The sequence below is a fragment of the Cyprinodon tularosa genome, unplaced genomic scaffold (genome assembly GCF_016077235.1).
Source record: "Cyprinodon tularosa strain WSP-4 unplaced genomic scaffold, ASM1607723v1 ctg1133, whole genome shotgun sequence".
Taxonomy (NCBI): Eukaryota; Metazoa; Chordata; class Actinopteri; order Cyprinodontiformes; family Cyprinodontidae; genus Cyprinodon; species Cyprinodon tularosa.
Window position 1 is genome coordinate 27,394 of NW_024037930.1, and position 27,698 is coordinate 55,091.

At 39.8% G+C, this 27,698-nt stretch overlaps 1 pseudogene; it reads left to right on the forward strand.

The window, feature by feature from the left end:
* Positions 1–279: 279 nt before the first annotated feature.
* Positions 280–27,350, forward strand: LOC119795109 (annotated as a pseudogene).
* Positions 27,351–27,698: the final 348 nt, after the last annotated feature.

Below are 27,698 nucleotides of genomic sequence, written 5' to 3' on the forward strand. Positions count from 1 at the left end.
GCATATTTATTCCAGATCAGCTTAAGATATATTTGCTTCTTAAAGAAGGGTGAGTTAGTCAGTTTTTTAAAAGCTTATTCAATGGCAATGTCAACAATTGTAGAAAACCAGGAAATGTAGCAGGTGCTTTTTTATTTGTGCAGTTTCAGTTTTATGTCTTACTGGATACTGTAAACCAAACTGCTCAATAAAAGTAATAAAACTTGAACCTTGATGCTGGGAAATCGACTAGTAAAGTTGTTCCGCCTTCCTTCCCTTTTACATCACAAATTAATCTGTGTTCTTTCAGAAAGTAGATCACCTGTGATCCCGTTTTTCAATATTTTGGACCTACTCAAAAAACTGTAAGTTTGCTTTGTTTCCTACAACTATATCTGGGGTAACTTTTTACAGCTTTTTCTGCTCTCTGACATTTGAGAACATGCTCACCTTTTATTTCAGCACCAAATTTAATCTATGCTCTTTAAAGACGTATTTACAGGACTATTATATAAAGACGTATTTACAGGACTATTATATAACTGTAATAAATCATCAGGATGAAAAAATGAACCCTTTTACAGAAAGTGGGTTAAGTAAGAACTTAGAATATGTTTCATGGTAAATATCTGCATATACTGAGTTTGCTGTTTCAGAGAGCTGGGTAGCAGATAATCTTAATCAAGTTACCACTGCAACCCACTTCCTAAATCACCTGAGGGAGGACTTGTTGAATTTATTTTTAATCAGTTGCACAATTGTGCTCATACATAATACACCAGAATCGTCAAAAATGCTTTGCAGATAAGGTAAATTACTTATCTCAAAACATTTCAGTCGTAGATCAATGCCCATGAATAAAATAGGTGCTCTGTGTTAACCTTCATCTTTATCCCAATAGCATATTGTCAGGGATGTAGGGTAGGATTAAACTGTTACTATACAGCACAATGTGGATGGAAGCAAGGCAAGGTCAGTCAAATGCCAAGGACAGCTATTTATAAAGTCTAAAATATTTAGTAGCAAGTGGTCCCTTGGGTAAAAACTTTAAAATTAGTCCTAATCTTTTAACCTTGAGAGAAGGCTTCTGCTTCAATTCAGTTCAGTTTATTTATATTTAGCTCAGTTTATAACATTCTACCATTTCACAATTCACTTAACCTCAATGTACAATTCAATCAAATCATACAGTCAGATAAGTAGCAGTTCTTCAGCTGAGAGCATCACGTCATCAACTTTGCAGTACACAGTTCCCCTGGATAAGCATGTGGAAACCGTAGATATTTGCTTGCATTTTGTTGTTGACTCCACAACAACCCTTTACACTGAGCATGCATGCAATGACAGCTAAGAAAAAAACAGCAGAGTTTTAACAGGAGGATATCTCCAGCAGAAACAGGCTCAGTGTGAGTGGCCTTCTGCTGAGGCCAACTTGGGTTTAATGAGACAGAAGGATGGAGTCACAGCCAAACAGAAACTGACCAAATGAAGCTACTATATGATGAGAAAAAGCAGAGAGAGCAGAACGAGATTGAAAAAAAAATCTGCAGAGTGGGAGAATAGAGATAGAATGAAGCAGAATGATGAAAAAGGGGTCCCTATGTCCTCCAGCAGTCTAAGCCTATAGCAGCAGAACTATAGAGATAGCTCAGGATAACCTGAGCCGCTCTAACTATAAGCTTTATGAAAAAGGAAAGTTTTAAGCCTAGCCTTAAAAGTAGACAGGGTGTCTGCTTCATGGACTAAAACTGGTAGTTGGTTCCACAGGAGAGGAGCCTGATAACTATTGTATTTTCACGACCATAAGGTGCACCGTACTAAAAGGCGCAGTCTCAGTTATGTGTGCCATTTCTGTATTTAACACACACATAAGGCGCACCGGACTATAGGGCGCGTTTTTTATATACTGGTACATGTCCTCTACTACCTTTAAATAGCTCTACTGCATATTTAAAAATAGAGCGGGAGCAAAACTGAGTATGATTGTGCTTTATTCATGTATTTATTACAAAGTATTAATCAAACCTGGGAGCTGGCCGTGAGACAGACACATCGCTGATGACACAGCGCTGTGGTCATTCCTAAATTAACTTAAAATCCTGAAACCTGCCGACGGAATATGTTCGCTTTTATTACCGGTATCCTGGTGCCTGCAGTTTAAATTATTTAGATGAAAAACACCTGCCAGCCACCGCGGTGAACCCGGAGGAGACCCGGCCCAGAGGCTGCTGTTGAAGGGATTTCTACTGTCGGTGCACCGCTGGTATGTCGGGGTCTGAGCGGCTTCGACAGAAATAGTATCGGCACAATGATAATCTGGATGAACTGACTGCAATTATTATGTTTTCAGGTGGACTTTCTCACTTAAAAACATATTAAAACTAATTTATTCCCACTGATCACAGCAAATATAGCTGCAAGATTTAGATTATTTAGATGAAAAACACCTGCCAGCCGCAGTTGTGAACCCGGAGGCGACCCAGCCAAGAGGCTGCTGTTGAATTAAGTTTTCAGGTAGAAAAATAGAGCGGGAGCAATACTGAGTATGATTGTGCTTTATTCAAGTATTTATTACAAATTATTAATCGAACCCATCAAAGTCATCATCCTCTGTTTCTGAATTAAACAGTTGCGCTAAATCAGACATGCCAATTTCCCCTTCTTCGCTGTCAGAGTCACTTTCCGTGCCGGGCGGCTCCTCAGAAATAATGCCTGCTTTTGCGAAAGGTTGAACAACAGTGCCAGCAGACACGTTAGCCCAAGCATCTACAATCCATCCGCAAACTGTGGCGTTAATTGCCCGGCGCTGCATTCCACTTTTCGTGAAACTGTGGTCTCTTTCGGTCATCCATCGCTCCCACGCCGCTCGCAGCCTTACTTTGAACGGCCGGTTCACACCGATGTCGAGCGGTTGAAGTTCCTTTGTCAGACCTCCCGGATAACAGCAAGCACAGCGTTTATTTTTTTTCACCATGTTTTTCACATCGGCTGTGAGATGGGCACGAATGGAGTCACAGATTAACAGCGATGGTGATGCGTGGAAAAAAATACCTGGTCTCCTCACATACACCTGCCTCAGCCACTCTTTCATCATCTCCTCATCCATCTAGCCCTTTTCATTTGCCTTAATATCATATGTCATCAGAGCGATGTGTCTGTCTCGCTGTCAGCTCCCAGATCAGCTTCTCTGATTGGTTGATGCGGCGCGTCCAGCAGCAAAACTTCAATTTTTCCATCTCGAGCTGCAGCAGCGCGTTGGCGCGTCAGATGCTTAAACGCTCCCGACGCGCTGCGCCTGCTGCTCAAAATGCGCTGCGGGACCTTTTGCTGCGCCTATACGCGTGTCAACCATTGACTTTGCATGTAAACTCGCTGCTTCTGCTGCGCCTGCTGCGTCCGGTTCACACCGATGTTGAGCAGTTGAATAACAGCAAGCACAGTGTTAATTTGTTTCACCAGGGAGTCACGTGGGCAGGCGGACAAGATGGCAGCTGGCTAAAGGCTCTCCGTCCCCGACATGTAATTAGATAACTATATTATAGTAAGGGGCTCATATTTGGTATCGTTCTCCGTAAGTGAGGTGCCGGTGTGGGCTGAGGACTCCTTTTCTCTGGAAAAAGCACTCAAATCCTGCAATGGCTGCAACGAAACACGCAAAGAGTACAGGCCGTGCGGTGACCCGCAACAGCCCTCCACATGAGGAAGTACAGGGGGAGACATCTCCTCCTAACTTAGCGAGTTTGTTCTCAGAAGTGGTTAAAATGAGTACCATGCTACAAAATGTAGCTGCTGATGTCTCAACAATAAAACAGACGACGTCGGAATTGAATACAGCTGTGGCAGCAATGCAAGAAAGGCTAACGGAGGCTGAAACACGCATCTCCCGCTTGGAGGACACTTCGAAGCGGCTGCACAGCGCAGGTAGTGAGGGAAGCAAACTAATGGAAGCCATGATGAACCGCATGCAAGTTCTCGAAAATCACAGTAAGAGGAATAATGTGAGAGTTATTGGGCTGAAAGAGACTATCGGTAATGATGGGACACTTTTGAGCTGTGTTCGGAAGATGTTAACCGAGGGGCTTGGAGTTAGTGATGATGCCGAGTTTGAGATTGAGCGAGCTCTAGTGGATGTTTGGAGGTTAATTAATCCGTCTAAAAGAGAGTACACATTTTACTCTCATTGTCATAAATCCTATTCTAGGATCGATATGTTTTTAATTTCAAAACTCATCGTAAATAGTGTGCGAAGCTGTGATATTAAAACTATTGCGCTTACTGACCACGCAGCTACGGAATTATGTATAAGATTAGGACTGGGGAACATAAGAGGCTCGAGATGGAGAATGAATGTTTCAATCTTACAAGACAAATCCTTTAAAGAACAGCTGGGACAGGACCTGAGATACTTTTTTGAAATAAATATTGGCAGTACAGAGCATGTTCAAACTGTCTGGGAGGCCTCTAAGGCGTTCTTGAGGGGTAAACTTATAGCATATACCTCATGGCGGAAAAAAGAAAGCTTGCGTAAAATTCAAGAATTGGAAAGAGAAATTAAACTTAAAGAAAACAATTTGGCTAGGTGTTATGATGACTTACTTTATCGGGATATTTGTGGGCTCAAGTTTCAGTTAAATGAAATTTATAACAAAAAAGTGGAATATTCCTTATTCAGGTTAAAAACTTCATTCTATGAGGGAGGGGAAAAAACAGGCAGATTATTGGCAAGACAGGTTAAAAAACAGGATATTTTGAACACAATCCCTGCCATTAAACAAGGAGATACTTTAGTAACCTCGGCAGAGGATATTAACAGTGTCTTCAAACAATATTATGAAACACTATATACATCCTCAGTGGTTAACGAGACAAATGCAAAAGACAGTGATGCTTTTCTATCCAAACTCAATCTTCCAAGAATATCACAGGAATATGTAGACGGGTTGGAAGCACCAATTACAGAAGAGGAAATTAGAAAGGCAATCTTAGGAATGAAGATGGGGAAGTCCCCCGGTTGCGACGGTATCCCAGCAGAATACTACAAGGAGTACATAGACATTCTTGCTCCAATTTTACAAAAGGTATATCAAGAGATTTTTGAGAGAGGACAGCTGCCCCCTACTTTTAATGAAGCATTAATATCTTTGATTCCAAAAAAAGATAGAGATAACACAGACCCAGCAAGTTACAGGCCAATCAGTTTACTAAACGTGGACTGTAAAATATTACCCAAGCTGCTGGCTGTGCGCTTACAACAAGTCCTCCCTAGCATTGTCCATCAGAATCAGACTGGCTTTATGAAAAACCGCTCCTCCTCTGATAACATTAGAAAACTGTTACACTTGATGTGGCTAAGCCAGTCAAAGGAGGATCCAGTCGTTGCCATCTCCTTAGATGCGGAGAAGGCGTTTGATAAAGTGGAATGGAGTTTTCTCTTCTCAGCTCTCTCAAACTTTGGATTTGGACCTTTTTTTACTAAGTGGGTCCGAATACTTTACAAGGAACCAAAGGCTGCAGTCCTAACAAATGGTACTATTTCATCCTTTTTTAATTTATCACGTGGGACCCGTCAGGGTTGCTCTCTTAGCCCTTTGCTATTCATTATGTTTATTGAAACTCTGGCAGTAAGCATTAGGACCAATAAAGACATCAAAGGGATATTGTGGGGACAACAAGAACACAAACTGTTGTTATATGCGGATGATATTTTATCACTTATAACTCATCCACTGAAATCCTTACCACACCTAATGGACACGATACATACGTATTCAAAGGTCTCAGGGTACTCAATAAATTGGGCTAAATCTGAAGCCATGCCATTATCCTCTTTATGTAACTCACACATGGTCAAAGATTTTAAATTCAAGTGGACACCTGAAGGCATGAAGTATCTTGGGATTAGACTCAGTAGGGATTTAGAAATGTTACCGTCACTCAATTTCAATCCGGTTCTTTCAAAAATTAAAACAAGCTTTGAAAAATGGGAAAAGATAAAACTGACGTTATGGGGTAAGATTAATATCATAAAAATGATTACTGCCCCTCAGTTTAACTATGTGCTTATGATGCTTCCTATTACAATCCCACCCGATATTTTTAAAAGGTATGAAAATTTGATAAAACAATTTTTGTGGGGAGGTAAAAGACCGAGAATAAAACTAGAAAAATTGTATGCCCCTAAAGATAAGGGTGGTCTAGGACTTCCGGATCCAAAGCTCTACTGTTTGTCATTTGAGATGGCTAAATTAGTTAAGCATTGGGAAGGTGAGAACGGACAGGACTGGTTACATTTTGAAAGGGATATTTGCTCGCCGTTTGACCCAAAACACAAATTATCTCAAAGCAACGACACAACAAACCCAGTTTATGTTCATTCTTGTAAAGTTTGGTCAAAGATACATAAATTATTAAAGCTTCCACGTCAACTAGAGGAATATGCGTCTCTCTGGAATAATCCTGCTATATGTATTGGTCAAACACCTGTGTTTTGGAGGCAGTGGCATTCACACGGTATATGCACCATTGGTGATTTGTATAAAGACGGGAAATTCATGACCTTTAACGAACTTACTCATACATTTAATTTGGAAGGTAAAGCAAATTTTTGGAAATATCTACAGATGAGACACTGTGTTACCTCAAAGTTTAAAAAGATTGCAGGAAATGAGATATTGAACTATATTAGGTTGCCTCGTGACCGTCACTCTACCTCACAATTTTATAAGCTGATAAGTTATGATTTAAGTGGTGAATCGTCAAATATCAAACTTTTATGGCAGAAAGATCTGGGAATAGAGTATACAAAAGAAAAATGGTTGAGTGTTTTGTCAGACAGTGGTAAATATGTGAAGGAGGCCAGAAGTAAATTTATACAGTATAAGGTTCTACACAGATATTATCATACGCCTACTAGGCTACATGCAATGAAAATAATGTCAGACAATATGTGTTGGAAATGTAAGAAAGAGGTGGGCACATATATCCATTGTTTTTGGGACTGCTCTCTGGTTTCATCGTTTTGGACTAAAGTCCTGGAAACTCTGGGAGCATGGCTTGGTTCAGAGATCCCTCAGACTCCAGAATTGTGCTTACTGGGAGACAGATCTCAAATGTCGAACACTCCAAAAGGAGCTTTTACAGTTGTGGTGGTCGGTCTGGTGACAGCCTGTAGGATCATCTTAAGACATTGGAAGACTACAAAACGTCCCGAGCTAAATGAGTGGATTAAATCAATGACGACCACAGCTTCCTATGAAACCATGCTCTACAACATAGAAGGGAACAAGAACATGGAATGGAAAAGTTTCTGGGACTCTGTGAAAAGGACTACGGCTTCTGTGTAATTTGGTTGGATAAAGCTTCTTGTTTTTCCTGGACTAACTTTTTCCCAGATACTATAAGTTTTTGAATTATCACTGTGACATGCATATGTACAGCTGTACCCTGATGGGAGGGGTGAGGGGGTGCACCAGCCTTTTTTTCTTCTTCTGTTTTTTCTGTTCATTACTGTTCATGTTCGTATTTTATTTGACAATATGCAAGAAATCAATAAAAATTTGAATTACAAAAAAAAAAAAAAAAATAATTTGTTTCACCATGTTTTTCACATCAGCTGTGAGATGGGCACGTACGGAGTCACAGAATAACAGCAATAGTGATGAGTGGAAAAAAACCACCTGGTCTCCTTACATTCACCTCCCTCAGCCACTCTTTCATCATCTCCTCAATGAGGTGGTCTCAAAAGTCTGCAGTTACAACACATAGGGCGCACCGCACCAAAGGGCGCACCGCACATTTTGAGGGGAAAAAAAGACGTTTATGTGCGCCTTATAGTCGTGAAAATACGGTAAAAGATCTGCCTCCCATTCTAGGAATTCTAGGAACCACTAGTAAATCTGCAGATTGAGAGCGAAGTGCTCTGTTAGGAACATAAGGAACAATCAGATCTCTGATATCAGATGGAGCTTGGCCATTTAAGGCTTTATATGTGAGAAGGAGGATTTTAAATTCTATTCTGGATTTAGAAAAACACCAATGGGGGGAAGTTATAAAAGTAGTAACAACCAGACAGAATGTGAACCCAAAAATTCCCCCAGACACAAATATGAAGACCTAAATGAAAGTTCAACTGTCTGAGCTTTATTCTAGATCAAACCCTAAAATCCATTTAAGAGTCATGGATGCTGCTTTAGAATCTGAATAAAACATATTGATTAAAGTTGATTAAATTACAGTTTGCACCAAAACAAAGCAATGACGCAGTTACTCTAAAACTGAATGTAAATCAGGGATGAATGTAAAAAATAAGGGAAAAGAAGCATAACCAGTTAGTTCACTGTAAATGATTATTTATACCATATTACTAATTTGGTTCTGGGTGTTTGGATCTTTCACAAAGGTTGTCTCAACATGATCTACCATGTGTGAACCTATGTTTATTCTGTTTTCAACTGGCACTAGTATCTAGTTTTTTCAATAATTGTCCTCTTTATCTCTGTTGGACTTTGGGATCTATTTTGCTCTTCTTAGCTTAACTAAAACTATTATGACCGTTAACCTTTTATAATCCTGTTTCTGTTGTTTCCCTTGTTTTCTCAATTACTTACAACTCATGTTGTATTTCTCTTGTTGCACACATGCCAAATAAAGCATAGACCTGAATGGTTCACTTTTCTAGGTTTTGGTTTACTTTGGGAATTAGGTGGTAAATATGTTTCTTCTGCACAACTGGCTGTGGTTTATGGTCTATTTTTTAAAGAGGTTTTATGGTTATATGCTGGGTCAGAGTCCATATTTTTTACATCCGCCAATGAGATTAGAGCTCAATAGAATTAGCTGGCTTTAGCCATATCAAAACCTTACACTGGGTTTTAAGATCAAGGACACTACAAATGAAGTTAGAGATAGCTCACTCTTAAGAATTATCCACTTTGTGTGTGCTCCTATTTCATTCCCAAATCTTGTCCTAATTAGATAAACTGCTTAGAAAAAACAGAGCCTTAACGTGTAACTGGCAGGTATTATGCGAGTTTAACAGGCACATGCATTAATAAAAATAATAGTAAAATATGTTAACCAATTATATGATGATTACCCATTATTGGATCAATTAAACATTGAACTGCTTTGTTTTAGACAGTTGCTAAATGACAGAAACAATTTGATCTCAGTCAACATCCAGATAATCACAGCCACCTAGGAAAGGCAATAAAAGTCTTTTTTGAGGTCTTTGTAAAATAAAACGAAGCTTTAGGAGCAGCTTACCATTTTCCAATTAAGTTTTTTTTTCCCTCTGCAGGTGAAAGTAGAAAGTGTATGTATGCAAATGTGGATTTCAATTCAGCAGGATGGATCATCGTGAGAACAAAGAGGTTGGAGTCCCCCTTTCTAAAACTACTATTTCTGGAGAACAGGAGAGCAGGAGTAAAGCTCAGAGGTGAGGTCATTATCACTACCCGTTCATCCCTTTCCTTACTCAGCAAAAGACGCTCAGCTAAGTGACACCAACCTGTTGGGTAGAGCCCTGGGTTCTAGCTGAACACACAAGGAAAACCTCACCAACTTTCAACACAATCCCTGAATCTTAATGCCAATATGTTCAACATTCGTCCTAGAATAACCACTGCTCAAACATGTATTGAAGAGTCTACAAATTAAAGTATTATTTAATACAACCCATATCACAAGAAAAATCTGTTTATTTTCTTTTAATTCATTTTTAGTATATTCTCAAATAGGTTCATAATAGTATGGTGTAAACAGAACCTCAGGGTTAGTTTTAACAATAACCTCTTTCAGGATCTGCCATACATTCAAACTGGAAGCAGAACCCAGCTGTGTATCCTGTAAGAGCAACCTCTCAAAGGACGAGTTCTTTAATTTTACATCTTCTGGATCTCCATTCTCAGACAGATGATCTGTATCTAACTGCTGTTACTGTGGTAACTGGGCCAGCCTAGAATGATTTATAATAAAAATGTTTTTAAATGTTAAGTGGTGTGTGTGTTTTCTAAAAAGCCACATCAGTGAAAATGAAAACAATAGATATTAAATGCATCCTAGATGGTGGTACACCCAGTTTAGCAGCTATGATGTTTGCTTTTAGGGGTTATTGATTACTTTTCATCATTTAACAAACTTTTCTCATTAAAGTCAAGTATTAATTTATGACTGTCTCAGTATAAAACAGTTCTATTCCTGCTCATCAAAAAAACCTCAGAAGCAAAGTATTTTTCATTACTAAAGAAAAATGCAATCATGTTTTTTTTTTATATTGAAGTTACTAGGATTTAAATTGTTTTCTGAGGTTAGATAGGTAGTCGACTTATTCCACTTACATGGTATTCGTTCAAAAATTAACAGAATAACATGCTAATAGAATAATCCATTTGATCCTGATTCTGTGTAAAAATATCTAAATAGGGCCTTAAGAAAGAAGGTGTACTGTCGATGGCAGCCCAAAAAGATCCAAAACCTTTAGTATCTTAGGATGAATCTATTCCCTTCCTGTAAACTATGCCCACTACTTCACCGTCCTCCGAGAAAGCATTGGTGTTACCCAGTTCCTCCAAATCAACGAATTATACCTCTTGTAAAGAGAAATAGCGACCAAATTAAGGACATCTTCGTGCTCCATCCAGCGCCTAACAAATCCTGAGTTGACGTCTGCAGGTCCCCCAAACATAGCTTGTGGTGGAATGTCCTTGACATTTCAGTCCATCAGTCTTAGACCTTATTCAACAGCAAAAAAACGTAGGGCCTGTGAGTATCCTTACGGTCTCATGGATACTCTTTCTGTATAATTTTGAAAGACGAGAAAGACAGGCCCCTCTCAGCTGGTTTAAAGAACCTAATGTCTCTTTAAAGTAACTACAGCCCCTTTCCTGATCGGTGTTTGTGCTAGAGGAAGAACCATGAAACAGTAATTTTAGAGCTAAATTAAAATAGCTTTTTTAAAAAGCTACCTACAGACAACCTAAAAGCATTCCCCAGCTTATCCTTTATCAACATTGTTTTCTGTTTCTCCCATCGTAGTTATATATTAACAATACATACATGATACAGGGCTAGTTATTATTTTTCATTACCAATAATGGTCTATTAGTTCATTCTTATAAACAACTTTCAACTATTCTGTCTGATGAAGAGGTATTTAGCAGGAACTATCGTCACACCTACTTTTTGAAGTGATAATGGTCAAAAATAGTCCTAGTTGATATCAAGGTCTGACATAGCACCAGGAGGATTTAAATTTGTTGAAATATTCTAAATAAAGGCATCAATAGTTGTTTGGAACTACTTTTCCTCTGGTACATTAGCGGCCGTTTCTCAGAGCAGGAGGCTCCTGACAGTAGGAACATGGTTAAAGCTCAGCTACAGATGGTGAACATTTCACACAACTTATGACAAAAAACCTGAACTATCTCTTTAAGGACCCTAATATGGTTGTATGTCCTAACTCCTTCCTTTATTTACCATCTGTGCATTGCAATTGTTCCACCTCAGCACTCTACAAACACAACAAAAAGGCTTCATGAAGTTCGATTTGATCCTCCTCAGATCTTTTCAGAGTGAAAAGAAGTGAGCATTCTTTCTCATGCCAGACGTCAATGCGAATAAAACAATAAAAACTGTCATTATTCACAGATATCAACATGAATACGACTCTGAGCTCCAATCTGAGGAACTAGAGAGAAACAGGTTGAAGCAAGCTTGGAATGTTTATCAAGAAAGATGTTCAGCTGAGAAAAAGTAAGAGTTCAAAACATTGCTGCATAATATTCAGGAAATATATGTAATATATTTCAATACTAGAAAGTTGCTCTTTTGAATCATACAAAGAAAGTTTTATTTTTTCCGTCATTATTTCCAGCTTCACATATTTTAAGTTTACTTCAACCCTAACATCACTGAATGTATTTAATGAGAGTTTTTATGTCAGGACCCATCAGGGACTCAGACCTGAACCAGAACCCAGCTGTGTCTCCTTTAACAGCAACTGTTCAAAGGATGAATTCTTTAACTTTAAATCTTCTGGACTTCTATCCTCAGAGAGGTAAGATATATCTCAATATTGGAACTCTGGAAACTGATTAAGTCTAAAACGTATATCATGTACTCAGCTTTTCTTTTTCCATGTTTCTAGGGTAAAGGTTCATGCATATGCATTATCTGGTTGAACTGTAAAGTGCCTCAAGATGACTTGTGTTGTGAATTGGCGCTATATAAATAAACTGAATTGAATATGCATATTTGAAAAGTTAATTTAAAATTTAAATTGTCATATTTTAAGTTTAATTCAAACCTAACATCACTGAATGTATTTAATGAGAGTTTTTATGTCAGGACCCATCAGGGACTCAGACCAGAACCCAGCTGTGTCTCCTTTAACAGCAACTGTTCAAAGGATGAATTCTTTAACTTTAAATCTTCTGGACTTCTATCCTCAGAGAGGTAAGATATATGTAAATATTGGAACTCTGGAAACTGATTAAGTCTAAAAAAGTTTAATACCTCTATATCATGGACTCAGCTTTTCTTTTTCCATGTTTCTAGGGTCAAGGTTATGCATATTTGCAGATGCCTATTTGAAAAGTTAATTTAGGATTTAAAGTGTTTTAACTACAGCTTGTGGACTTCCTGATAGTAAAGAATTACAATAGTCCAGCCTTGAAGTAACAAATGCATGGACTAGTTTCTCAGCATCACCCCTGGACAGGAGATTGCTCATTTTTGCAATATTCCTCAGATGAAAGAAGGAAATTCTAGAAACCTCTTTGATATGGGATTTAAATGACAGGTCCTGACCAAAAATAACACCAAGATTTTTTACTTTATTATCTGAAATCAGTTTAATCCCATCCAAATGAAGTGACTGGCTAATCAGCTTATTTTTCAAAGACTCTGGTCAAAAGACTATAGTCTTTTTTTTTTCTGCATTCAGGACCAGAGAGTTCAGAGTCATCCAGGTTTTTATGTCTTCAGACATGCCTGTTTTCTATGTAATGGGTTAGCTTCATCTGGATTATAGACAGATATAGCTGGGTATCATCAGCATAACAGTGGAAATTAATCCCATGCTGTCTAATAATTCTACCGATTGGGAGCAGATATAAAGTAAAGAGAATTGGTCCTAGCACTGATCCCTGTGGTACTCCACAGGTAACCTTTGAGCATGTGGAAGATTTGTCATTAACGTCAACAAACTGAAGTCAATCAGATAGATAAGATTTAAACGTGGTGAGGCTCATAAAATAAGCCCCCCCCCCCCCCCCCCCCCCCCCGGGTGCCCTTGACTCCCACCACCCCAGAAAATCCCCTACATAGATGTGTGTAGTAAAATTTGTAGTTGGAAGTGTCTAAGATGCGAAATAAACTTGGGGTGGGGGACGTCATCAGAAGGTGGGGCCCTCCGGTAACGACCCCCTCCCCAAAAACCTACATGTGTGGCAGTGTGATGGAGCAGGCAGAGGGAGGATTATGGGGATGGGGAGGTCCCTCACTGACTCCAATAGGCACCCCCGATCCTCAAGAGCCCCACTGGAGAGGGGGGCCCCACCAGTCGCTACACCATAGCCAGGGGGCCAGGGACCGGTGGCAGGGGCCACACGCCAGCCGGCCACAGGGCCGACACCCCTCCAAAATCCTCTCCATCCAAAGAAAAAAAAGGGAGACAACTCTTCAGTCTCTTGCTGCGCCTAGAAATTCTTTCCATAAGTGTAATGAACAACCAGTGAAAAAGGGCAGCCCTGGCAGAGAACAACACACACCTCGAACAGGTCTGACTTACTGCCGGCAATGCAAACCAAGCTCCTGCTGTGGTCATAAAGAGAGCAGACAGCCCTTAACAGAGGGCCCCAGAGAACATACTCCCAGAGCACCCCTCATAGGGAACTACGAAGGACAAGGTCGAATGCCTTTTTTCAGATCCACTAAACACATGTGGACAGGTTGGGCAAATTCCCACGAACCCTCAAGCGCCTGATGGAGCATGTGGCAAGGCATATTACAGACTACAACACACCCTCTCCCCGGTTGGTGTAGCTGAAGCTGACTTTCTAAATCAGGGGTGCCCAACCAGTCGATCGGGGTCTACCAGTCGATCCTTGGCGGAGTTTTGATCACGAGAAGTTTTACAGTGTAGACCTATTTATGGCTATGACCAAAAAAAAGTTTTAAAAAACATAAATCAAATCATTGATGACGAGAGGCCAATGTGTATTTTCATAATAATAAAATGAAAAATAAAAAGTATGCAGGAAACCTTTTTTATGTATGCTGATTGCTGGGCATGGTTTGCCACGGTTGCTAGGTTGTAACCCGGGACTCTAAAGCGCGAAGAGAAATCTGAAGACATAATGAGATAATGACATCTATCACAACTAATGGGGCTCCATCTATGGTTGGGCGCACTGTTGGATTCGTTGCTGTGTTCAAGCTGTCTGAAACTTTCCCAGATTTTTGGAGCTTCCCCTGCATCATTCATAAACAACAGCTGTGCGGCAATATTTTAAATATGAAGCGTGTCAGGAGTTTTCAGAAGCGTCATGTTTTAGTCATCAAAGATCCATGTTAAGCTTCTCAGTTATTTTATCATCATGAAGAAAAGGAGCATCAACCAAATAATTTCATCATAGTCATCAGTGACGAAAACAAAACTGGTTATGGTAAATTAAAACTTGATCTTATTGCAAATAACCATGCTCAAATCAGATGTTTTTTCCCAATTGGTTTTTACAAAATGTTTGTTCTTGAACAAAACAAAGGGTTTAAGAAAAAGAAAGACTTTCTTTTACAATTATTTCTTAAACCCTGAATCATGTTGGATTAATTCTTGTATCTGAAAAGCTGTCTACAGTGATGTTAAACCCTAACGATCTTGTGGTTAAAAAGCCTTGCCTTTACTTCATCTAACCTGGGCTGGTGCAGATTTAACCTTTGTTTTATGTTGCATCATGTTTATTGTTAACAATATCCTGAATCTTCTCCTCTATCTTTTTAACTCTATGATGGTTTCTGCCATCTAGACGTTCTTGTCACTTACCTCCATATCATTCAATTTGAGAAATTCTTGCAGTAGATGTATAATGTTCTAAAGTTATGTTACCTTTCATTTACTGCCTTTGTCATTGATAAAAAGTCAGTGTTTCTTTCTATAGCAACTTGGTGCAAAGAACTTCCTTATTCTGTTCTTTGTCTTACTAAATTGCTTTTGTTATATAGGCTAATTTTTTCTGTGCCTCTGTTGTTTGGTGTGTAACCATACTTTATTTTTTTTTTTTTCCCTCCCACATTATTTTCATTTAATTCTACAATATCATGATTTTTTTTGTTTTATTTTCTTCCAAACTAGTTAGTCAGATAATGGCAACTTATCATTCCTAAGTTTTCAGCTACTTACAATTCAGTTCACCAGCCTTTATTTACTATAGCATATATACTTTCCAGTTGGCTTCTACCCTTCACAAGTACCACAATTTTATAATCAATGTTCTGCCTAGCCATTTCACGCAAACTATTAAACCAATGTTCTGAATGTAAGCTTTTTTTCAATTTAAGGCATTAAACTTTTAGTCCAATATTTTTGCCTCAGATGCTCCTTTGCACTAGCCTGACGTAGTCCGACTCAATTCTAGTCAGAATATGAGTCTGATACTGCTCCATAGAGCTGTGATTATGGGGCGTGTTTCGAACGAACCAGGAAAAAAAATGCCTCTGCACTCAATTGGATAGACCTACAACCAATAAGAGCAACGGAGTGCGTGACGTATGTTAAGTGAGGCATAGTTGTTGTCCACAAAAATCAAAGCGTGCAGTTGCACGCCTATAATAAGAAGATGAGACTTGATCGCGTTTCTCTGTTCCTCTTTTAAAATTAATTTGCTGTTGATATCTTCTAGAACAGACCTAATAGCAGAATCTGCTCACCCAAACTCTCCAGCGGCAGCCATTATTGTTGTCACCCAAGCGCGCATTGGTCACGTGGTTGATTACGTTACTGTTGGTCATCTGTCCATCATCGTATAAAGCCCACCCTGACAATTTGATTCGATCGTCTGACAGTGGGCGATAATACTCGCGCTACTATGGAGCAGAGCCAGACCGAACTTCCCGACCTCAAACTTTGTGGGTGGGACTAAGTTCGGAATGGCACCCAGGCTACCTGTGCACTCCACCTTCATGGTAAATTAGATTTTTCTTTGCTGATTACCATTACTTTTAGAGTTTCTCTTGTAAATCCTCTTTGTTACAGAATTTCATGATAGATCCGATCAGTCATTAAAATATATATAGATTTTTTAAGCTGGACAGTTTTTGGACACTTTCCAATGTAATACTTTTTATATGTTATTTCATGGAATATGCTAACGCCACCATCTTCCTTGACCCGAGGAAAGTATCAAGCGTTGTCTTTCATAAACCTTTATTCTTCCCGTAAACCTACACAATGCCAGATTTTTCAAATTTTACTATAGTAAAATAATTCAGCTGGTACTTTGTTTTTTACAAGGTTTTATTGGGCCATTAAAAAACATCAATTACGGTTGGTATTTGTTTGCAGTACAATTCAGTAAAAATGTGAATGATTTTCCAATCATCACTGAAAAACATATCTATTTATTCGCAGTTACCTAAGTTTTATCTTTCCTTCATCTCTCTGTGGAGAGAACATGAGCTAATTATTTGTTGTTTCTCCACAGACTGGGCCAAAAGAAATCAGAGGTTACCAGCAGTCCAACTGCCCAGCTGCATCAAACACAGCTGGACTCCATATTTATGGTTTGTACCTCTAAATTACTACTATTATCAGTAGGCAAAGTGGGTTAAGTGCTTTCTCAAGGCCACAACAACGAAAGTTGGAGCTGGGGCTTAAACCAAAACTCCTTTAGTTGCAGGGCAAACTTCTTCTGCTGATGCTATTGTCATCCATAATTGCATTGACCAACCAATTTTGGGTTAGAGTTGAACGGTTAAAGTGTAAGTGATAGAAGATATATTCTTGTGTTTTTCTGAACACACAAATACCGGAAGACCTCAGCTTGCAGGCGAGGTCACATCACAGTGGCATCCTTGCCAAAATTGAGGTTTATCATGTTGACTTGAGCCGACAGGAAAGAGGTATTCAGAGATAGGAGGTCATCCTTCATTACAATGTAGATTATATATACAATCAATCAATATGTGTCAATACATGGTCTAACTATTTCAATGCCATGACAATCACATTTAATTAGTGCCAATTAAGGCCTTAATTAAAAAAAATAATAATTAATGGCTTTTAAAGATTTGTAATGATCCGCGAAAACCCTGGTTCATTTCCGCATGTTTTGCTGCTTTGAATTTAATAATATAGCGAATGCTCTCTTCAAACTCAGAGGAAGTCGGAGCGGAGCCAGACGGGAGGAACAGCAGAGGATGTTGGTTTGCTTTGCACAGAAAGCCTGGAGTGCAGCAGGGCAGAGAGGAGACAGGGGATGTGGCATTTTGGGGTTAGAGGCCAGACTCTTCCTACTCTCTCACCTTGGTGGGCTTCTCTGATGTAATGCTGTCCACCTCATGATAAATTGCAGCCACTCTTCCCGACCTCCAGCACTCCGTTTGCCTGGCTGAGTTATTCGGTCATTTGCCATTCTGATTTGATCCTCAGCAATTTGCCTCAATAGCTAGCCAAAGTCAGCTGTAGCCTCTCCCAGGCCTGGAGCGCTGTTTTCCAGCAGGCTTCTTCAATCTCCCACTGTGCTCCTCAGCTCTCTTCCCAAGCTAGCAGCAGCTGGGCACCTCTTCCTGGTTATGTAGCTTTCTAAGCTACTGTTTTCTTTCTGATCTCCTGCATCTCCAGCCTGAACTTAGTAACCCCATCTTGCCTTACCTCTGTTTTCAGGGTGATTCATCACCCAGAATCACCCTGTTCTGGGCACTCTCACCAAAACAAAAATTGACCAAGTGCAGGAGAAACATATAAGTCCACATATTGAAAAATAATCAAAAACGCAACAACTAGCACTTGAAATTGGTCATCCTCAGAATGACTGGGCGGTTGCCAGTGTAAGTCTAGTTTACATATATTATTTTATATGTGGTATTTGTTTAGACTCTGTTGGATTGTATGTAGGCATAACTTGCCGCAATCATGTCATAATGGCAATCTATACACTCAATAGTTTCTCTGCTCTGAACTGGCATTGTCCAAAGATAGCTGCCTCTATAAATTCAGTTCAGTTTATTTCCAGAGCGGCAATTGACAGAAATGTCCAGGAGAACCATAACCAGGCTCAGTGTGAGAGGCCATCTGCTGAGGCCGACTGGTGTTCAAGGAGACAGAAGCAGACATAGAAAAAGAAGCAGAGATAAAAAAAAGGTATCTCTACTTTTTGTAGTAGATGAAACAAGCTGTGGAATCTGGGATTTTCTGCTGAGACTGCTGCTCCCACAACCAGGTCCCAGATAAGCAGAATACATCAGTATGAGTACAGTCATTCGTGTATTATTCTGTTTCAGCTGTTGGAGGACAATATTGTCACTTTTGTGAAGAACGAGCTGAAGAAAATGCAGAGTATTCTTAGTCAATATGACTCAGAGGGTAAAAAAGGTCACAAGGATGTGTTAGATGGGGATGATGACGAGCAAAGGACGAGCAACAGAGAGGCAATTATCAAGATCACAGTGAATTTCCTGAGGATGATAAAGCAGGACGAGCTGGCTGACCGTCTGCAAGGCAGTAAGAAGATTAATATACTTTAATTAATAGATAAATCACACATATATCTGTCTGAAGATGTAGAATCACATTTATACTTTAATAACATGATACTTTTCTTGCCCTCCTAATTTCACTTTTTTCCTTATTTAGAACACCTTGCTGCAGTTTCTCAAAAGAAACTTAAATCTGGTTTGAAAAAGAGGTTTCAGTGTGTGTTTGAGGGGATCACTAAAACTGGAAGTCAAACTCTTCTGAACCACCTCTATACAGAACTGTACATCACAGAGGGAGGGACTGGAGAGGTCAATGATGAACATGAAGTCAGTCAGATAGAAACAGTATCCAGGAAAACATACAAACCAGAAACAACAATCAGACAAGAAGATACGTATCTTTAAAGTCCCACCTGGAAGAGATCAACCGATTAGAACAATACTGACACAGGGAGTGGCTGGCACTGGTAAAACAGTCTTAACACGGAAGTTCACTCTGGACTGGGCTCAAGGCAATACCCGCCAGAAAATCCAGTTCATATTTCCATTCACCTTCAGAGAGCTGAATGTGCTGAAAGAGAAAAAGTTCAGTTTGGTGGAACTTGTTCATCACTTCTTCCATGAAACCAAAGAAATCAGCAGCTTTGAAGACTTCCAGGTTCTGATCATCTTAGATGGTCTAGATGAGAGTCGACTTCCTCTGGACTTCACCAAAAAAAAGATCCTGACTGATTGTACAGAGTCCACCTCAATGGATGCTCTGCTGATAAACCTTATCAGGGGGAAACTGCTTCCCTCTGCTCTCCTCTGGATAACCACACGACCTGCAGCAGCCAATCAGATCCCTCCTGAGTGTGTTGGCATGGTAACAGAGGTCAGAGGGTTCAGTGACCCACAGAAAGATGAGTACTTCAAGAAAAGATTCAGAGATGAGGAACAGGCCAGCAGGATAATCGCGCATATGAAGAAATCCAAAAGCATTCACATCATGTGCCACATCCCAGTGTTCTGCTGGATCACTGCTACAGTTCTGGGTGATGTGTTGAAGACCAAAGAGGGAGGAGAGCTGCCCAACACCCTGACTGAGATGTACATCCATTTCCTGGTGGTTCAGACCAAAGTGAAGAGGGTCAAGTATGATGGAGGAGCTGAAACAGATCAACACTGGAGTCCAGAGAGCAGGAAGATGATTGAGTCTCTGGGAAAACTGGCTTTTAATCAGCTGCAGAAAGGAAACCTAATCTTCTATGAATCAGATCTGACAGAGTGTGGCATCGATATTACAGCAGCCTCAGTTTACTCAGGATTGTTCACACAGATCTTTAGAGAGGAGAGAGGGCTGTACCAGGAGAAGGTGTTCTGCTTCGTCCATCTGAGTGTTCAGGAGTTTCTGGCCGCTCTTCATGTTCATAGGGCATTCATCAACTCTGGTGTCAGTCTGATGGAAGACACAAAGTCATCTAAGAAATATTTATTATCTAAGAAACCTAACTTAAAGCTTCTTCATCAGAAAGCTGTAGACCAGGCCTTACAGAGTCCAAATGGACACCTGGACTTGTTTCTCCGCTTTCTCTTGGGACTTTCCCTACACAATAATCAGAGACTGCTACAAGGTCTGCTTACACATACAGGAAGTCACTCCCAGACGAATCAGGAAACAGTTCAGTACATAAAGGAGAAGATAAGTGGAAATGTGTCTGCAGAGAGAAACATTAATCTGTTCCACTGTCTAAATGAACTGAATGATCATTCTCTAGTGGAGGAGATCCAACAGTCTCTGAGTTCAGGAAATATATCGATAGATAAATTGTCTCCTGCTCAGTGGTCAGCTCTGGGTTTCATCTTGGTGTCATCTGGAGATACTTTGAATGTGTTTGACCTGAAGAAGTACTCAGCTTCAGAGGGGGTTCTTCTGAGGCTGCTTCCAGTGGTGAAAGCCTCCAACAGAGCTCTGTAAGGACACAGATTTTGACTGCATGGTTGTTGATTGTGAAAAGAAATCTGCTAGAGAGGGTGAATAGTCATTCAGTTTTTTTTTTTTCAAATTTTCATGTTCTAAACCAGTTCACCAAAGATAATGACATGGTAATAATGAAACATAGACAGTTCCATCAATCATTTCAGGTTAAATATTGGTTACTACAAATAATCAGGAACCAATATCTAGTAATTGTTTAATAACATATTTTCCTCTCTTTCGTCAGACTGAGTGGCTGTAACCTCTCGAAGAGAAGCTATAAAGCACTCTCCTTAGTTCTCAGCAATCAGTCATCCAGTCTCAGAGAACTGGATCTAAGTAACAACAAACTGCAAGATTCAGGAGTCAAGCTTCTACGTGATGGCCTGGAGAGTTTGAACTGCAAACTAGAAATTCTCAAGTAAAAACTTTTGATCTTATTAAAACAATGATTTTTTTTTTCCATTAGCTACGGTCAAAGATCATGTACATGCTATTATAATATAGATTTTTCAACTTGTCACGTCTTACGTATTCCCTATAAAAACAAACTGCAAAATAACCTGGACGGATGGATTTTTAATTGTATAATCAAAGGTTTTTGTGCCTTTCTCCTCAGACTGAGTGTCTGTAGCCTCTCTGAGAGAAGCTGTGAAGATCTGTCCTCAGTTTTAAGCTCTCAATCCTCTAGTCTCTTAGAACTGGACCTGAGTAACAACAACCTTCAGAATTTAGGGGTCAAGCTTCTATCTGCTGGACTGGAGAGTCCAAACTGCAAACTAGAAATTCTCAGGTAAATGTTCTCATCCCTGATGAAACCAGATTTTAGTGCATTACCTCCAAAAAGAGTTTATGTAAAATGTTATATTCATTTGTATTTGGTTCTGTTTATCTATATTCATATTGTACAGTCATGGCCAAAAGTATTGAGAATGACACAAATATATTTCCACATGATCTGCTGCCCTCTGGTTTTCATGTGTATATGTCAGATATCATCACATACAGAAATACAATTGCAACCATATTCTGAGTAACAAACGCTTTTAATGACAGTTAGAATGAGTTGATGCAGCAAGTCAATATTTGCGGTGTTGACCCCTCTTCTTCAGGACCTCTGCAATTCTCCCTGGCTGCTCTAAATTAACTTCTGGACCAAATACTGACTGATAGCGTCCATTCTTGCACAATCAATGCTTGCATTTTGTCAGAAATCCTAGGTTTTCGTTTGTCCACCCGTCTCTTGATGATTGACCACAAGTTTTCAATGGGATTAAGATCAGGGGAGTTTCAGTTCAATTCAGTTTATTTATATAGCGCCAAATTTACAACACATGTCATCTCAAGACACTTTCCAGTTCACCAGATCATCCAGTCAAATTGATTTAAAGTTTTCTATCTAAGGAAAACCAGTGTATTGCATTGACTCATTGACTCAAATACAATCCCTCACACTAAGCATGCTTGTAGCGACAGTGGAAAGGAAAAACTCCCTTTTACCCTAACCCTTGAAGTAACAAATGCATGGACTAGTTTCTCAGCATCACCCCTGGACAGGAGATTTCTCATTTTTGCAATATTCCTCAGATGAAAGAAGGAAATTCTAGAAACCTCTTTGATCTGGGATTTAAATTACAGGTCCTGATAAAAAATCCCTAACCCTTACCCATCTGAAATCAGTTTAATCCCATCCAAATGAAGTGACTGACTAATCAGCTTCTTTTTCAAAGACTCTGGTCCAAAGACTATAACTTCTGTTTTGTCTGCATTCAGAAGGAGAAAGTTAAGAGTCATCCAGGTTTTTATGTCTCCAGACATGCCTGTAATCTATGTAATGGGTTAGCTTCCTCTGGATTATAGACAGATATAGCTGAGTATCAGAACTTTGGCAATCTGACTGTATGACTAAATTTAACTACCTCTTTTAATTGCCTTAATATGATTTCTGTGAATTTGCATGCTATATGCTCATGATTCAGGGTCATGACAGTCATATAGGTCATGACAGGAAGCAGTTCCCAGTTCATTAAACAAGCATAATCTAGCAGGAGTCCAAAGACAGGTTAAACAATCACATCTGATGAGAACAGGTGGGTTCAGAGGTTAAGAGACAGTACAGGAAACCAGAAACACTAAGGTAATGCTGGACACACTCCTCCCACTGGCTTGAGAATAATCTGGCACTGATGACTGATTATAGGGCTAGTTAAATAGAGGCTGGAGCAAGTGGATCAGATGAACAGTAATGAGAAACTGGGTGGAATTAAGCAGGTGAATAAAATGACTAATTAAACCAGTCATCAGTGCCAAGATCATGACAGAAGTGGATTGCGGAGCAGATTGTTGCTTCTACTTTGTTTTTACACAGCAGCCTGGAGAGTCAGAAGCTGGTATACAAAATTAGTAATTGCCTAAAAACACTCTTTTATCATCAACAACTCTCTGAAATTATGCTTTAGAAGCTATAACTCTCTTTCAAAGTAAGTACATTATCTTGAAATTGTAACATAATCTATGATTACTTTTCGGATCTAACTGATTAATTTCTATATCAATGAGGCAAAATTCAAAGATAAATCTAAGAATGCAAGAAATTCTAGGATGTCATTTATAGATATAGTTGAGGATATTTCCGGTTGGATCATCAAAATATGTGGCCCTCCTAATTGTCAATCATTATGGTGATATGTTTACGTAAGCCTTTCCTAAAGTGCTTGTCCCCATTTTCACTTATCAGTGGTGAGGCTGACATAATGGAAAAACTACAAATATTCTTTTGGAAATTAAGCTTGGAGAAGCAATGCAAACAGCAGGTTTTTAAAAAAGTGTGCATGAGGAGAAATGGGTTTGTGCACACATACATGTTAAGTAGGTGTTCCCTCTTTGGAGCCTGTACAGCGCTGTCCATGTGCATTTATAAAGCGGAGAGGGCGGGTCTGCACAAACAATGTTTTCAGATGGACTTTCTCACTTAAAAATATACACTGCTAAAGAAAAAAACAAAAGGAACACATCAGATCTCAATAGGGAAAAAAATCATGCTTTTTATTCATACTGATTTGGACTGGGTGACATGTTAGGAACAAAACGATGCCACATTATTTGATGGAAATGAAAATGATCAACCTACAGAGGGCTGAATTCACAGACACCCAAAACTTACAGTGAAAAAATGATGCGGCAGGCTCGTCCATTTTGCTGAAATTTTATTGCAGCAACTCAAAATTGTATTTAGTCATTTGTATGACCCCCACATGCGTGTATGCATGCCTGACAACATTGGGGCACACGCCTAATGAGACGAATGATAGCGTCCTCAGGTATCTCCTCCCAGATCTGGACCAGGGCATCACTGAGCTCCTGGACAGTCTGAGGTGCAACCTGCCGGCGTCAGATGGATGGAGACATAATGTCCCAGAGGTGTTCTATTGGATTTAGGTCAGGCGAGCGTGGGGGCCAATCAATGGTATCAATTCCTTCATCTTCCAGGAACTGGCTGCATATTTTCGCCACATGAGGCCGGGCATTGTCGTGCACCAGGAGGAACCCAGGACCCACTGCACCAGCATAGGGTCTGGCAATGGGTGCAAGGATTTCATCCCGATACCTAACGGCAGTCAGGGTGGTGTTGTCTAGCCTGTATAGGTCTGTGCGTCCCTCCATGGATATGCCTCCCCAGACCATCACTGACCCTCCAGCAAACCAGTCATGCTGAACGATGTTACAGGCAGCATAATGTTCTCCACGGCTTCTACAGACCCTTTCACGTCTGTCACATGTGCTCAGGGTGAACCTGCTCTCATCTGTGAAAAGCACAGGGCGCCAGTGGCTGACTGGCCAATTCCAGTGTTCTGTGGCAAATGTCGATCGAGCTCCACGGTGCCGGGCAGTGAGCACAGGGCCCACTACAGGACGTGGGGCCCTCAGGCCATCCTCCTGAAATCTGTTTCTGATTGTTTGGTCAGAGACATTTTGTAGGGCTCTGGCAGTGCTCCTCCTGCTCCTCCTTGCACAAAGGAGCAGATGCTTTACTCTGATTAAATGTAAAACTACTCAGCCCTTAATGTGTGCAAGCATTAAGAATGCTTTGATTTTGCTGCTTCTATCGTGTGCCTCTGAACGTAGCATTAGAAGTCTTTGTAAATAATGGCCCAAGACAATTGTTCTACTGGGGAAACCAGTTTCTTTATTTTAGTTGAAAGAAAGCTTAAAGCTATCACCATCTGAAAAGTCCCTGGTGGTCTTTAAAGTTTTCATCACAGTGGAGCTCTAGTCAGATGAATCTTCCTAAATGTCCATTTTTATTGCTCACAAAACAAAATACTGTTTTATTTATTTTCTTGACTAGATAAGCAACTATTTTATTATAATTTTCCCTACTGCAAATGTAAAATCAGACCTTGGATTACACTTCAACTTTCTGATTTTCACATCATTTGCATTGAATTTTGTTTGTAGCTTGTCAGGCTGTCTGATCTCAGAGGAAGGCTGTGTTTCTCTGGCCTCAGCTCTAAGCTCCAACACCTCTCATTTGAAAGAATTGGATCTGAGCTACAATCATCTAGGAGACTTGGGAGTGAAACAACTGTTGGCTGGAGTCAGGGATCCTTGTTGGAGACTGCAAGTTCTGAGGTATGGATGAAGTTGGTGCAGAGATCCAAAACTTTATTTCATTCTTTAAAAAAAAAAGTTATCCTAATTAAAAATAGTACATAATGTGTATATTTAATACATTTGATACTTTTTTTTTTTCTAGTGGAGAAGTAAACATCTCATCTATGGGAAGGGTTTAAAAGAAATAAGGATTTCTTCTCAGATAAAAGCTCCAGAGGTTTAGAGGGCTATATTTAGGCTTTGGATCTTTTGATCATACCACATGCCAATCTTTGTGATGTGCCTTAGCCACAGCGGGGGACAGGGCTGGCCGCCTCTTCCTGGTTATGGTCTCCTGTCTGCTGCTGCTCCACACTGATTTCCCGCTGCTCTCATCTAAGCTCCAGAATGCCCTCACCCTACCACTGTTGTCTGAGTGATTTTTCCCACTGTTTCTAACCCTAACAAAAATGGACCAATCAAAGGAGACTGATGTGTTTATGCTTACAGAAAAGCTCATTAAAAATACAACGGCTGCTGCAGGAAACCTGGTGGTCTTATAATGACCTGGTCTTATAATGACCAGCCTGTTGCCGTTCAGGATTATTTATCCTCATGTTAAGATCAACTTATTTCCAAGCACTGCTGATTGACTTGTGTAAATCTACATGTAATATCTATGTCTGCATGCTAAGATAGGCTGACAGTCTGGCCGTCTCCTCCTTTCAGGGTAGAGCCTATTGGAGTCCAATGGTTGGAACCAGGTCTCAGGAAGTGTAAGTTTGTTTTTCATTAGATTCATGAAAACAAAGCAGAATAAACATCCAACCATCTTCAAACTGTTGACCGCTCATCCTGAAGTCTTCATCATAGTGTCAATACATAATAAGTAACTGAGCAAAGACTGTTTGTTCTCTTTATCAGATTCCTGTCACCTAACAATTGACACAAACACAGTGAGCAGGAACATCAAGCTGTCTGAAAACAACAAGAAAATGACACGTGTGGAGGAGCTTCATTCATATTGTGATCATCCAGAAAGATATGATGTTCGTCAGGTGCTGTGTGAACCTTGTCTGACTGGTCGCTGTTACTGGGAGGTCCAGTGGACAAAAGGGGTTTATATATCAGTGAGCTACAGGAGAATTAGAAGGATAGAGGACAGTGAAGACTGTTGGTTTGGGGGGAATAATTGGTCCTGGAGTCTCAGATGCTCCGATGTTCATGGTTTCTCTGTCTATCACAAAAACCAAGAAACGCATATATCCTCCTCCTCAGACTATAACAGAGTAGCAGTCTATGTCGACTGTCTTGCTGGCATAGTGTCCTTCTACAGAATCTCCTCTGACTCACTGATTCACCTCCACACCTTTAACACCACATTTACTGAACCGCTGTATCCTGGGTTTGGGTTTTGGGGATTTAGTTTTGGTTCCTCAGTTTTTTTGTGCTAAGTTGATTGTAGAGTCTCCCGTCAAAGAAACCCTCTCACTGTTGAACAGACAGTTCATTCTAACCCTAACCCATTCTTTTTTTATTTGATATTTAATGGTCTAGGCTATGCAAAATAATTTTTTTGATCTCTTTTATTTTATAGTATCATTCAAAATCAGACCCAAATTGACATTTTGCTTAATTTCTGCATGTCTTTGTAATCCTCGTGAATTCTGCTTCCTGTTAAGTAGCCCCTCACTATCCTGGATATAAAAAAGGGTTAACATCCCCCTCCAGGAAGCACCTACCTTGATTTCCCAGTGAACAAAAACTGCTCTCAGATCAGTGAGCGGTGATGTGAGCATGTTCATTTCTGCTCAATGTCGATATGAAGTCCTTTAAAGATGGAAGTTGAAATTGTCCTCGGATTCGCAGGTTGTTTTTCTTGCTCTTTCCAGTCAGACCTTCACACTGTATATCAGAATGTTGTGTTTCTCTTTTGGTATTATCCTTTCATTCATGAGACAGATTTCATTGAAATGTTGGTGATTTTTTTCTCAATATAGACATGTTCCACTTTTGTCTGCTCCTATTTTGTAAATTTTTTTTTATATTAAACTGCTGAACCTTCCATTTGTTTATCTGCTCCAGTTCCAATTCATGTTTATTAGCATTCAATAAACCTGTTTTCTTCATCAGCTTTTGGTCAATTAGCTGCTTGTTTTATTCTTTTCACATATCAATATATAAATAAAACTAACCCAAAATGGGGAATAAGACGCCCTCGTAGAGTGAACATAATACTGATTAGGTTCTGGTTGCATTCAACATTAATAATTCTATCTTGCATACACTCAAATGAGAGTTAGGGTTAAAACTGTGGTGTAATCAGTGGGAAGTGTTTTAACATGAGCTTGGACAAAAGTTTATGGTGTATTCAACCCTTGGCAGGTTGTACCACTGCTTGGTAGGATACGACTCACATAGACAGTGTAACTTGGTTAGTTCTCCCTGTTTACCAATCCCTGAGTAAAACCAGAAG